The 12377-nt window shown below is 44.4% G+C and overlaps 1 long non-coding RNA gene across 1 annotated transcript; it reads right to left on the bottom strand.

Annotated features, from left to right (window-relative positions):
• Positions 1–787: 787 nt before the first annotated feature.
• Positions 788–10868, bottom strand: LOC129674603 (uncharacterized). The gene is made up of 3 exons (XR_008719815.1): positions 10580–10868; positions 3297–3705; positions 788–2765 (listed from the first exon to the last, which is right to left on the bottom strand). It is a non-coding gene; the product is annotated as an uncharacterized LOC129674603 (long non-coding RNA).
• Positions 10869–12377: the final 1509 nt, after the last annotated feature.

The following is a 12377-nucleotide window of genomic DNA, read 5'->3' on the forward strand; positions in this document are numbered from 1 at the left end:
TGCATATCCAGAGCTCAGAAAATAACCTGGGGGACTCAGTTTTCCTTCCACTGTGTGGGTCCCAGAGACTGAACTCAGGTCATCACATAATGCCACCAAGCACTGTTACCCACTCAACAATTTTGCCAGCCCAAGCCTTGTATATTTATGGATTTTACTTTTCTGCTTTTCAACAAGGGTGTTTGTTTCTGGGAAGTGATAAGGATCATCCTAGGTATGTCTGGTACCCTAGTTCTCCCCAGCCTGGTCTCTCTGTGTTGCTGAGAGTGTGGGTTCAGACAGGAGACCTGGATGGGCCCTAGGATGACAGTAAGGGTGGGGATTTGGGCGGGGCCTTTCTTTGGTCCCTGTGTCAAAGTCTGGGTGGCCCTCTTTGCTGTGTTGCTGAGGAGACAACACTGCTTCAGTGCAGACAAATCCTCCTCCATCCCGGAGAAGCAGTCTGGGAGGCAATAGGGTCATTTTTGTCAGTAGAACATGATGCCATCGAGTGCTGGTGTATTTGATGTAATAGAGCCCGAGAATGATTAGCTCAGTCTGTTGGAAGAGGAAAAGGGAGGCGGCCCCGCCTCAGGCCTCAACAGACAGCCGTGCCTCAGCTTGAGTCAGTTTGGATCTCATGGCTACTGATAGCTCTGTGGGGACACTGGAGGGTGTGACACAAATCAAGAGAGACTTATTCAGATCAAGCAGTCCTCTTAGAAAGTAACGGAGCGCCTTTGAGTTCAGCTGGTACAATAGCTGACACTTACTGAACACTTACTGTATGCCAGGAGCCACACAAAGATTTCAGATCTATCCATTTTTATATCTTTGGAAAAAAATAAAAACAGTTGCATCTTCTATCAACATCAAGAGTATATTTAGCATGTTCTTCCCTGTGAGTATAGCAACAAGCTACAGTATTTATTCACAAGGATGACTTTGTGACCCTGGACATCCCAGATACTAAACTGAGGAGAAAACTGAGAAGGGAATGACGGATCTATTTTCTTTACTTTGGCTCTCACGAGAAATGGGTGCAGAAATGGCTTTTCTGTTGTTGTTGCCTTTTATGAGCCATGTTGGCATAGCCACTGAAGGAAGATGTCTGGCTCATGGCCAGAGAGGCAGTTCGAGCACCGTTTCCAGGATTTTTTGCTGGTGGAAATTTCCACAGATGTGTCTTCAAGGAAGGAGGTCGTTTATTGGATTCACATGGATGTCTGGAGAGGGTTCTGATTAATTTGTCAGTCTGTTGTTGTTTTTTTTTTCTTCTTCTTTTTTTTTTCTTTTGGGGTGTTAGGATGGAACCCAGGGCCCTTTACACCCTAGCATTCTACATTCCAACTCAAAACATGCCATTTTAAAATGCACAATTTGATAATTTTTGTTTTACTATTTGTCATCATCACTTATTTATTTACTTTTTAAATGTAGGGTCTCAGGTAGTTCAGGCTAGCCTCAAACTCACTTTGTAGTGCAGCGCTGTCCTATATTCCCAGCCTGCTGGCATTTTCTGTATAAGGCAAGGGGTATAGGAATGTGTTGTAGGAGACTATTAATATCTACTATTGGTTTATCTTTTAGTAAAGCTGCTGTTAATCCTAAGCAGCTGTATAACCAAATCACCATACAGAGACTGGGATTTATTTAATTAACTTAGAACACAATGCTGGGTAATAGTTACTCCATCCTAAACCCCCAAGCCCTCATAGTTTCCTAACATTTAGATTTCCCACATTATACTCGCTTTTAGTGATGTATTAGGTCCAGTCCATCTCTCCACATTATTCCAAGCTCTCTGCTCCTGCCTCTGTTCTCCCAGCTCTCCCTCTCCCTTTTGCCTCCCACTCTTTTCCTGTCCTCTGGCTCCTCCATCTCTTCCTACTTCCCTTGCTCAACATTGTGGCTAGTTGTTTTATTTTGGCATGTTTACACAAAGTTGAGACAGGTGATGCTTAGAATAAGTATCACAATGCAATGTCCGGATTGAAACCACAGAGTGGGGGAGAGAAATCAGCATTTGAATGAAAAAGGGTAAAGTGTACACATTCTGAAAGAACAGTATACCAACATTTCCCCCTTTAAGACCAATAAAAGACTCCTTTTCTTTCAATACAATAATAATTATGAACTTATGAAACTGTTAGGTAAAATATACATGTGCAATGTCCAGTCCATGTGTATTTAGCAATTTAGGAGAAAGTATCTGATTTATCCTATCTATCTTGACAAGTTTAAAGTTCTATACCTAAATTAACTTTTATCCTTATTGGTGTTACCTACATGAAAGGATTTAACTTCCAAACAACTTAACCTTAATTGTGGCACTATAACTATTTGGTCTTCAACCCCATCAGAGACTTGAGAAGGAATAAAATTAGTTATTAGAGTAAATAGGAAGTGCATGTTAGAAGATTCCAAAAAATAAAAATTGACAGAGACAGTTTGCTGCCTGAACAGTCACCCATAACTCTCTATAACGTTGGAGCATCATCTTCAGCCTTCTGGCTCAGTATGTTTGACAGACATATGTGAAGCAGCAACTATTTAGGACTTCCTTACCCTGTCTTGGCAGAGTTCGGCAGTAGACTTGTCCTGCATTTAAGCTTGGCCATTTTAGGCAGAATTTGTCTGTTGTGAAGCGAGGGTATTTTCTTTACCCGAGTGGCATGTTTGCCACATTTGAAGCCATCTCCATATGGAGGTTCTTCAATGCTCATCATCTTCTTTGAGGTAGGCGGGGTGCTGCCAGGAGATGACTTGTCTCATTGTCAAAGAATCTTTAAAATAATAAAGAAACAAACATTTTTAATGTCATATTTTGTAGGTCTCTGAAGTTTTTGAAGACTACCTATCTTTATATAATCGATCTGTCTACAAAATCATATCTATCTGTTAAACCTAGGATGTATACTTCTGTGATAAATTAGACTAATGTCTGACATGACTATGAGTTGAGTAACTAGCAATTAACTTGCATTACTTAATATCCTAACCAGTTTTTGATAGCAGTTTAAAAGTATTGGAAGTAACCTTGAAATTGTATCAATATACTAGAGCTTATACCAATGTATCAAAAACACTTATTTTTGCATCAATATGCAAAATCCTATACCAGAGTTAAAATTAACCTTATTTGAGAACAAATAAAACCCTAAGTTGAGTAGATTCAATAATCTACCTTTCATCTTATTCCTATAAGACATCCCTGTATATTCCTTGTTTCACCCTGAATAAGATCATTAATAATTTATAAACATCTCCCAATGACAATAAACATTCATAGCCATAGAAAATAACCAAAAACATACCCAAACCCCCTGTAAGGAAAACTGGTTGTCATTCTTAAGGATTTCTTCTAGCTGACATTTTGGACATGCAGAAATTCTATTAGGGGGCCCAAAGAAAATTGGGAAAAATTGGTTAATTAAGCAAGCAATAACATTTGTGGTCCAGTCTTTGAATGTTGAGAAATTTCAGGCTTAATAAAAGTCCTCTTTGGAGCAGTCTAAAATGCTGGACCAATTAAGATTAGCAGCTTTCTTCAAAGTTCTTTTGGGAGCAGGCTTTGATGAGAAACAGCAATTGAAGCAGTTGAGCAGGAGCAAGCAGAATGCTGGAACATGCAAGATGCTGGAACAGATGTCAATGTCTCAGCATGCTGGAAGGATGAATCCTGTCAGGTTTGATCCAGCATCTCTGGTGTCCAGTTCTTTTGCTCTGCAAAGATAAAATTTCTCACAAGCATTATAGAGTTTTAAAATTATAAATGTATGAGATGTGCAGGATGAAACTAAACTATAAGCCAATTTTATCAATGCAAATTAAAAGAATAGCATAATACATTTTTTGAGAATATTATAGCCAAGAATTTATTGGCCATGTATTGTTGAAGTTCTGGCTGGAGACATTTTTTATGTCTCAGTCAGTTTCAGAATTGTTTCCATGTAAAGGGATCAGCAATATAAGTTACCATTATTATTGAACATTCAGTCATTATCATGTTGAAATCAAAACAAGTTTGGATAGATTAAAATATCTTTTTGGGCTCTTGCATGCCTGTTGTATTAGGACAAGCTGCTATCTATTTTCCTAGAGAAGCCTCCCATTAGAGAGACAAGCTGGTTGCCTTGAGCAATAGAAAACACATGTTTTAAGTAAACTTTATAAAAACTCCTTTTTAATTTAGAATATAAGCATACCATAGGTATCTTGTACCTGTTTAGAGGTTTAGCCCTAGATTTTTATATATGTTGTAGCTACTTGTCCTATCCCCTTGTTTATATAGAATGGGCAGTTATGTCTTTATAGCCAAACTTTATTTAAACTCTCTCTTACCTTTAGCATTTAAGCATATCCTAGGCATCTTGTACCTGGGTTTTACATTGTTTGTGGCTATTTTTTGGCTTGTCCTTTATGTATACAGGATGGGCAGTTATGCCTTTATAGCCAAACTATTTAAACTCCCTCTTACCTTTGGCATTTAAGGGTGGGCGGTTATGCCTTTGTAGCCGAACTTTATATAAACTCTCTTAGCATTAGCATATAAACTCTCTTATCCTTAGCATTTAAGTATATCCTAGGCATCTTGTACCTGGGTTTTTACATTGGTTTTGGTTATCTTTGACTTCCCTTTTTGATCTGAGATGGACAGGTTTTTTTTTTTTAAGCATATGAACATAATTTTTGAGTTTTTAGGACTAAACTAGGTTGGCATGTACTTTGCCATCTTTAAGCCTCTTGTGTCTTTTTTACATAGGCATGACCAACATTTTCCCCCCGTGAAACTGTCTCATGTTTAAAAGGATAAGGCAGTTTCCAGAGCAGTGTGACATTATATCTCTTTACATAAACCTAAAATTAATTGCCACCTACAATAGGCATGCAGCACTGGGCCTGACCTCGGTGACTATTTTTGGTACATTCACAAAGGTGTGTGTGATATGATTCTAGAGTAGTTTCATCGTGTCAAAGAAGGCATCTTAGCATAACCTCTTCCTCCCACCCCTGGCTCTGGGCACCACTACTCTACTGTTTAAAAATTGCTATTATTTTAAGTGTGTGCTTATGGGTGCCTGGGGTGAGGACAGCACATGTGTGAAGTTAGTTCTGGAGATGGAGCTCCAGGGGGTCAAGCTTGTGCACCAAAGCCCCAGGCCAGTGAGATGACTCAGCAGGTTCAGGTGTTCACCTCCAAGCCTGGAGACTTGAATTCAGTCCCCAGAACCCACATGGTGGAAAGAGAACTGGAAAGTTGTCCTCTGACCTCCTCTCCTCTTGAGTTCTGGGTCAGCCTGCTCTACAGAGCGAGTTCCAGGACAGCCGAAGCTACATAGAGAAACCCTGTCTCAAAAAAACCAACCAACCAACCAACCAACCAACCAAAGAAAACAAAGTCTCACACATAGTAAGGTGCTTCTGGTAAATTTGCAAATAAATAACAGTTTTGTTTCTGTCTTTTCCAACTCCTCTTCTGCTTTTTGCTTTTCTTACATGACTTCAAATGATGTTGAACAGAAAAGTGCAGGACAGGCTGTCTTGTGCTATTCCTTTCATTTGAGGGGCTGCTTTTCTTGCAATTTACCACTGTGTTGGTTTGCTCAGTACTTTAAAAATTACATGTATGTGTGTGTTGGGGGGGAGGATTTTGGATCCTCTGGAAGAGCAGCAAGTGTTGTTAATGACTGAGTTGTCTTACTAGCTCTCTTGAAAGGCACTTAAAAAATAGATTAAGGAAATCCCTAGTCTTACTTAGTTACTTGAAATTATTATCAATAGTTGTCAAATTTGTAGATTTTTTCTGCATCTGTGTACTGAGATCAAGTGTGGTTCTAGGTTTAAATACACTAGCTGACCTCCCGCCCACTCCCATGGTGCTGTGGGTTGAACCATGAATATGCCCAGTTCCACATTAGTAAAATCTCTAATATGACAACAGCCTTGAATTTCTGGAACATCCCATTTGGGCGTGAGAGGGAATATAAGCTAAGCACAGAAGATACACAGAGCTCTGGGAACACAGGCAGGACCCAGAGAGGCCAGAGTCTCGGGAGGAGGACCGCGTGTTGAGGGAGAGTGCCTGAACATGGCAGATGGCTGCGGAACCCTAAGCCTCTTAGACACAGAGTGGAGGTCTATGGGGCTGGTCAAGGAACAACTGAAGAACCATGAACCACATCATTCATGAACCACCTGGAGCTTGCAGAGGGTTGGGAAACATCTGACTTTGCCCAACGGGAGTAGAAAATCTCTTTTGAACATGTATAACATTCAGGAGAAACTTCAAAAGGTAAACCCAGCAGCCAGGTTATTTCTAGAGTAACGCTACCGAGGACCTTAAGAGCATACTTCAAGACTGGCTGTAGAGGCCCACACCTTTAATCTCAGCACTTAGGAGGCAGAGGCAGGCGGTTATCTGTGAGTTAGAGGCCAGCCTGGCCTACAAAACGAGTTCAGGACAGCCAAGGCTACATAGAGAAACCCTGTCTCAAATAAAACAAAAACAAAAAACCAAACAAACAAAGAAAAGAACATACTTTGAAAGAGTCAACTGTATCTGCAAGTATCCTGCCTCCTGTCAAACAATTTTTAATGCTCTTAAAAATTAACATGAAAAAATTAACATGAGGGATAACATTCAACAAAGTAGACATTATAATAAAATGTTCTGGTCAGCAAAACAAGCAGCAAAATGTAATCCACAGTCAGAAGCAAACCAGCCAACGGTCACAGACTCAGATAACAGGCAGCGTCATCGAGGACAAGGACTGTAAACCACCCCTTGAATGTGTTCAAAGATGTAAAAGAAATCATTCACATTTGAGGAGAAAGTGGAGGATATTCAAAAAAATAACCAAGCCAAGTGGTGCATGCCTGTAATTCCAGCACAGGAAAAAAGGCAGGAGGACCGTTGCCAGTAAGAGGTCAGCTTGGTCTATACAGAACATTCCAGGCCAGCCAGGACTACGCAGTAAGTAGAACCTGGTCCCCAAACAGCAACAAAAAAGAAAACCCAAGCAGATAAAAATGCTGCCACAAAACTCAACAACCTGAGTTCTGTCCCCAAAACCCACATGGTGGAAGGAGAGAGCGGACTCCTGCAAGCTCTTCACACATGCACGGCGACACCCACGTGCAAATGAGTAACCAAATGTCGAAAACAAATTAAATAAGCAAAATAATTCACCAGATAGGATTAACAGTCAAGAGACACCACAGAGTACATCAGCGAACTTGAAAACAGTAATGGAGAGCTTCATGGTAGAGAAGAGAAAGTCCTAACTTCTCTGACTTGTGGGCATCAAGCAGAACAAGTGTGTATGTCAGCAGATTGGAGTCTGAGAACACAGGTGGGTGTGCTGTTACTCTCTTGTAATCCCAGCACTCAGAAGGCCAAGGAAGGAGAATGAAAACAAAACAAACTCTGAGAAGAAGAGGAATGCCAAGGCAGAAATGTATTTAAAGAGACTAAAATTGCTAAATGTTTCCAAATTTGGTGAAAGCACTAAACTTACAGACCCAAGACACTCAAGAACCTCAAATGCGAGGAAACAGGCCTGCAGAATGGCTCCCACAAGAGGGGTGGCAAGAAAAGAAGGGCCCTTCTGCCGTCTCCAGCATCATCAACAGTCACAGGAGCATCCGTGGAGTCGCTTCAAGCAGCACGACCCCCGGGGCCCTCAGAGAAATCTGGAAACTTGCAGTAAGGACATGGGACTCCAGATGTGCACATTTCATATCTTACCCATGTATGTTTGTCTAGAACATGTAATAAGAGTGAGGGCTCGCCGAACAAGCTCTGTAACTTGGTTACCTATGTCCTGGTTAGTCAGCACAAACAAAAGCCTGTAGTCAGTGTGGATAAGAGCTAACTGCTGAGTGTCAATCGAAGTCACACACGTCAAAGAAGGAGAGAAGGCACACCAGGAAACACTGAAACCAAACTGCTGAGAACAAGGGAAAAAAGGTTTAAGTGTTTTTCTTTGAAAGAAGCCAAGGTAAGCAAATAAATAAAAGCACTGCATGGTTTGTAGCAGGTGGAAAATGAAAACAGGACAGCTACAGCATGAAGACAAGAAAACAAGAAGCCGGCGTTTCCTTGAGTCCCTTGGAAGCTGACGTGTGGCCACCTGAGCCCTTTCTCACCAATGGCTCAGGGCAGAGGTGGTGTGTGGTTCTCAGGAGATGTAATGGCAGAGGTCAGGCCTCTCCTGTCCTCCCTCTTCCTCCTCCCCACCTGGAATCCTGGCTGGAACCCTGCGGTTATCTTGGATAAAAGGCTGAACTTTGTACCTTGTACCTTGGCTTTTCCTTCTTGGGCAAAGAAAACGCAAGGAGACCTAAGGAACTTGGCTCCCTGACCCGTGGGTCACCCACTCTGAGCTGAGCCTTGTAGTCCTCTAACTCGGTCCTAACAAGTATGGTTGGTTATTTGAGAGGACCAGCTAGTCCTTGACAAGATGACTTACAAAGAGGAAGGGAAAACATTAATAAACAATGTGGTCGTCTAAGGAGGGAAGAAGGGGTTGTTCTGCACAGCCCTGCCTCAGTGTGTGAGGTCTGAGCACAGGGGCTTTGACATAAGAAAAGAGTCAGCAAGACCAGTGGGTCAGAAGGAGGGCAACCTAAGAGCTCGGGACAGGTGAGTTCAGTCCAAGGCAAGTGTACCTGGTTTGTCTTGAGCTGATATAAAAGCCTTTGGATGCTTTCTCAGTGCCGACAGGGTCAAGGCTCGTGTGACCCCGAGTGGTTTTATTTGTACTGTGCTGGGAAACTCTGTGGAGAAACCAAGCAGGACTTCACAGGGGCAATCATGATGGTTACCGGTCATGTCTGCATGTGGCCACAGGCAGATGGAGGCGGACGTTGCACAATGGAGAGAGACTGTGACTATTATGAGAGAATGTAGAAGCATTTATATGGGAAAAATTACTTACAGGAACTGTGAAGAGAAAGCAGCCATTTGCATGTGCATAGTCATAGTCACGTGATCACACTGTGCAAAAGTGGGGGCGCTCAGTGAAGGCACAGACGAGGGACCAGAGTGTGGCAGGTTATACGAATACACTTCAACATACTTCAGCCTCCAAAGGGGACGAAGCTTTGCTTTCTTCTCAGCACTGGGGCTGGAGGATCACTATCCTGGCATTCAGGAATCTGAGACTAGCTTGGGTAACAACAAAGAGATCCTATCTCAAAACCCCAAACAAAACGAACTGAAACAAAGACCACGCAGCGACACGGACACACTGGAGACGCTGTGCTAAGTGGAACCATCCAGATATTCGTCATTACTGCGTTATTCACTTGTGGGGTTTTTCTAGAAGGGTCACATTTATGAATAAAAAGGACAGAGACTGGGCTGGGGAGATGGCTCAAAGGGCGAAGCTCCTTCTCTGAAAGATTTGAGGGCCAGAGTTGAGCTTCCTGGAATCCACGGAAAAGTCAGGTGGTCCTCCTGTGACCCCGACACTCAGGATGCAGAGGCAGGAGATGCTCTCAGCAAGCTCACTAGTTAGATGCAGAGAGCCTTCCTCAATGGGCAAAGAGGAGAGGAAGCATACGTTCATCTGCTTGAATGTGAACACACATACACACAAACACACACACGGCTTAGAAAGAGGCTGGAGAGATGGCTTAGCATTAACGGCAGGTACTGCTTCTACAGAGGACCCAAGGTCAGTTCCCAGCACCCACATCAGCTGGCTGAAAGCCACCTGTAGCAGTCCAGCTACAGAGGATCCAAACCACTCGGCCTCTGTAGGCACTGCGCCCCATGCACAAGCCTTACAGACACACAGGTGCACATGTAGTTAAAAGTAATAACAGTGACTTTTTAAAGGCGAGAGAGAACAGAACAGATATTGCCAGGGACTTGGGCACGCTCCTGTTTTGTGAGAGTCCGTTTGAGAGGCGAAGTTTGGAGGTGAATGGTAGGCTGCAGTTGTACAACGATGTGAATATATTCCATGCCGCAGAACTGCACACCACTTACCGACGGCTAAGACGGTAAATTTTGTGTTGTATGTCTCTCGCCACAGTGACTCCTCTTTTTCTTTAAACAGGAAGACTTTTCGGCATCATCAGGCCTCCATGCTAATGGAAACGGAACACTGGCCATGACATTCTAAAGCATCTAGGCTGGGGCTTTCTGTCCTTGTCCTATCTGGGTGTTTAAATAATAGAAGAAACATGATGCAGAGACAGGACGTGACAGCAGGGGCAGGCGTAAAGCCAGGGACAGAGGTGTGTGTGCCTGTACTCCTACCATGCAGGGCACTGGGACAAGAGGATTACAAGCTGGAGACCAGCTCTGCAGAAAGAGGGAGAACGAAGCCCCAGGACTGACCTGGTCTACCTTGCCCCCAGAGAGGCGGTGGCCTTTTCCTCATGGAGCCGGGCAGTGGCATCTGTTCAGCTGCCCTGCGAGAGCCAGGCTTTTTGACCCAGCCTGCTCTTGCCGTTTCTGTGGGAGCGACATTCACTTGGCACCAGGCTGAGAGCAAGGCTCTGGGACAAAGCCACCTCCAGCTCCCCGCCTGGCAGAACCTGCCACTGGACGATGCCCACCATCACAGCTCACCTAGGCAATTACCTGAGTCTCAAAACTGCACCAGGAATTCACTCCGCAGCGCAGCACATTCCAGATCCCTGCTGCTGGGTGCCGCACCCAGATTCCAGAGGAGAACCTCAGCAGCCCCAGCTCCTCCTGCAGCCTTCCCCAGCCTCTCAGGTGTATCGGCCTCGTGACTTTGGACCTGCACTGTCAGACAGAAATGAGGCTGGCTCTTGCATTTCTGAGTGACATCCCTTGCTCTGGGAGGGAGGTAGTTTTCCTCTCCATCCTCAGCACTCTTCTGCGACTGTCCTGGATCGACGCTGGAAGTTGATACAGCCTGGTGAGTCTGTGTGACGTGCCTTGTCAAGGACTCTCCAGGCCCTTAGACTCCGCCATCAATCTCCCGAAGGTTTCCGTTTGACCTCTGAGCCTCCTCTCAACCTGCCTTTCCTGTGGCATTTCCAGATGTTTCCTCTTGTGCCCTGTGCTGTGGCTTCCCAAGCCCGCTCGTCCCCCACAGCACAGCCTACGTTCTTGCCTGGGATGTTTGTCCTTGTGGCTCCTCGCCACAAATCTTGTGGTATTAGAGTTATTCAGAGAAACAGGACTAGTAGAGTGAGTAGATACACAGATAGGTCTGTACTTACCACCCACCTAAAACTGTCTGCTTGCCTGCTCTGTCTGTCTGTCTATCATCTATCCAGCCATCTTCTACCAACCAAAATCTAGAAATCTACCTCTTGCCAGCATCTCTTTCATCATATGTATCTCTCATCAAATATCAGTTTATTTTAAGGAACAGGCTGTCATGATTGTGGGGGTTGGAGCCTTGAAGAACAGTTGGTGTTACAGTCATCAGTCTGGAGGTCTGGAAGAATATCTTCTTCCTCAGAGAGCCATAGTCTTTTTCTCTTGAGACTTTTAACTGCTTGGATGAGGCCCACCCACATTATGGAAAACGACCTACTTTATTCAAAGTCTACCGATTTCAGTGTTAATCACATCTAAAAAAATATAATTCCAAAACAACAACGAAATTTCCCTAGGAGCATCTAGACTGGTGTTTGAGTAAACAACCAGGTTGCAGAGCCTGAACTAGCAGACACAGAAGCTTAACCGTCCTGGGCTCACCTCCCATGCGGTGGGCTCGGGGAACTAATGGCATTTAGTTCGGCATTTGCCACACACCAGGAACTGCATTCAGTCCGCTCTTTGGCTTATTTGATTTAATCCTCACAATAGCACCGTGGTGTGGATTCTATTGTTATCCTAAGTTTACAGAGAAGAGGGTTAAGGTTAATGGAGGTTGAGCGACCAGCCCCAGACAGCCCAGCAAGCCATAGAACAGGTTGGAGGTGAGGAGCTGCTGCTGCAGCACGGCATTAGCTGCCTCTTCCAGGGGCCGTGGAGAATGCCATTCCAGCCCGGAGCTACGGCAGGTTTAACTTCGCAGGCCTTTGAGGCAGTTGCTCACTGTCCGCCCATCTCCTTTCTCTACTTGTTGGAAACAATAATAGGTCTGTTGAATGTGAACAAACCCCAGGGTGCGTAAGGCTGGGCACCTTTGACGTTTCCCTTCTTTGTCCCATCCCCAGTAACCAGGCCTTCATGCAGAGCCTGGCTCTGGCTGGGCACCGTGACCACAGTCCCGAGTCCTTCTAGCCTCGGCTGATAAGGGATAGTGAGGATGGCTCTGGGTCAAATGAGGTTAGCCCCAGGAGGGCACTGTGGCCTGGCCGCGGCAGAGGCTGTCGGCACAGTCCCGCCCTCTCAGGATAACTGAGTTGCTCAGGAATGCGATCCGAGCCCTGTTACAGCAACGCCCGGAGCTCCG

The sequence above is a fragment of the Psammomys obesus genome, unplaced genomic scaffold, assembly GCF_907164565.1.
Source record: "Psammomys obesus unplaced genomic scaffold, mPsaObe1.curated_primary_1811, whole genome shotgun sequence".
NCBI classification, from domain to species: Eukaryota; Metazoa; Chordata; class Mammalia; order Rodentia; family Muridae; genus Psammomys; species Psammomys obesus.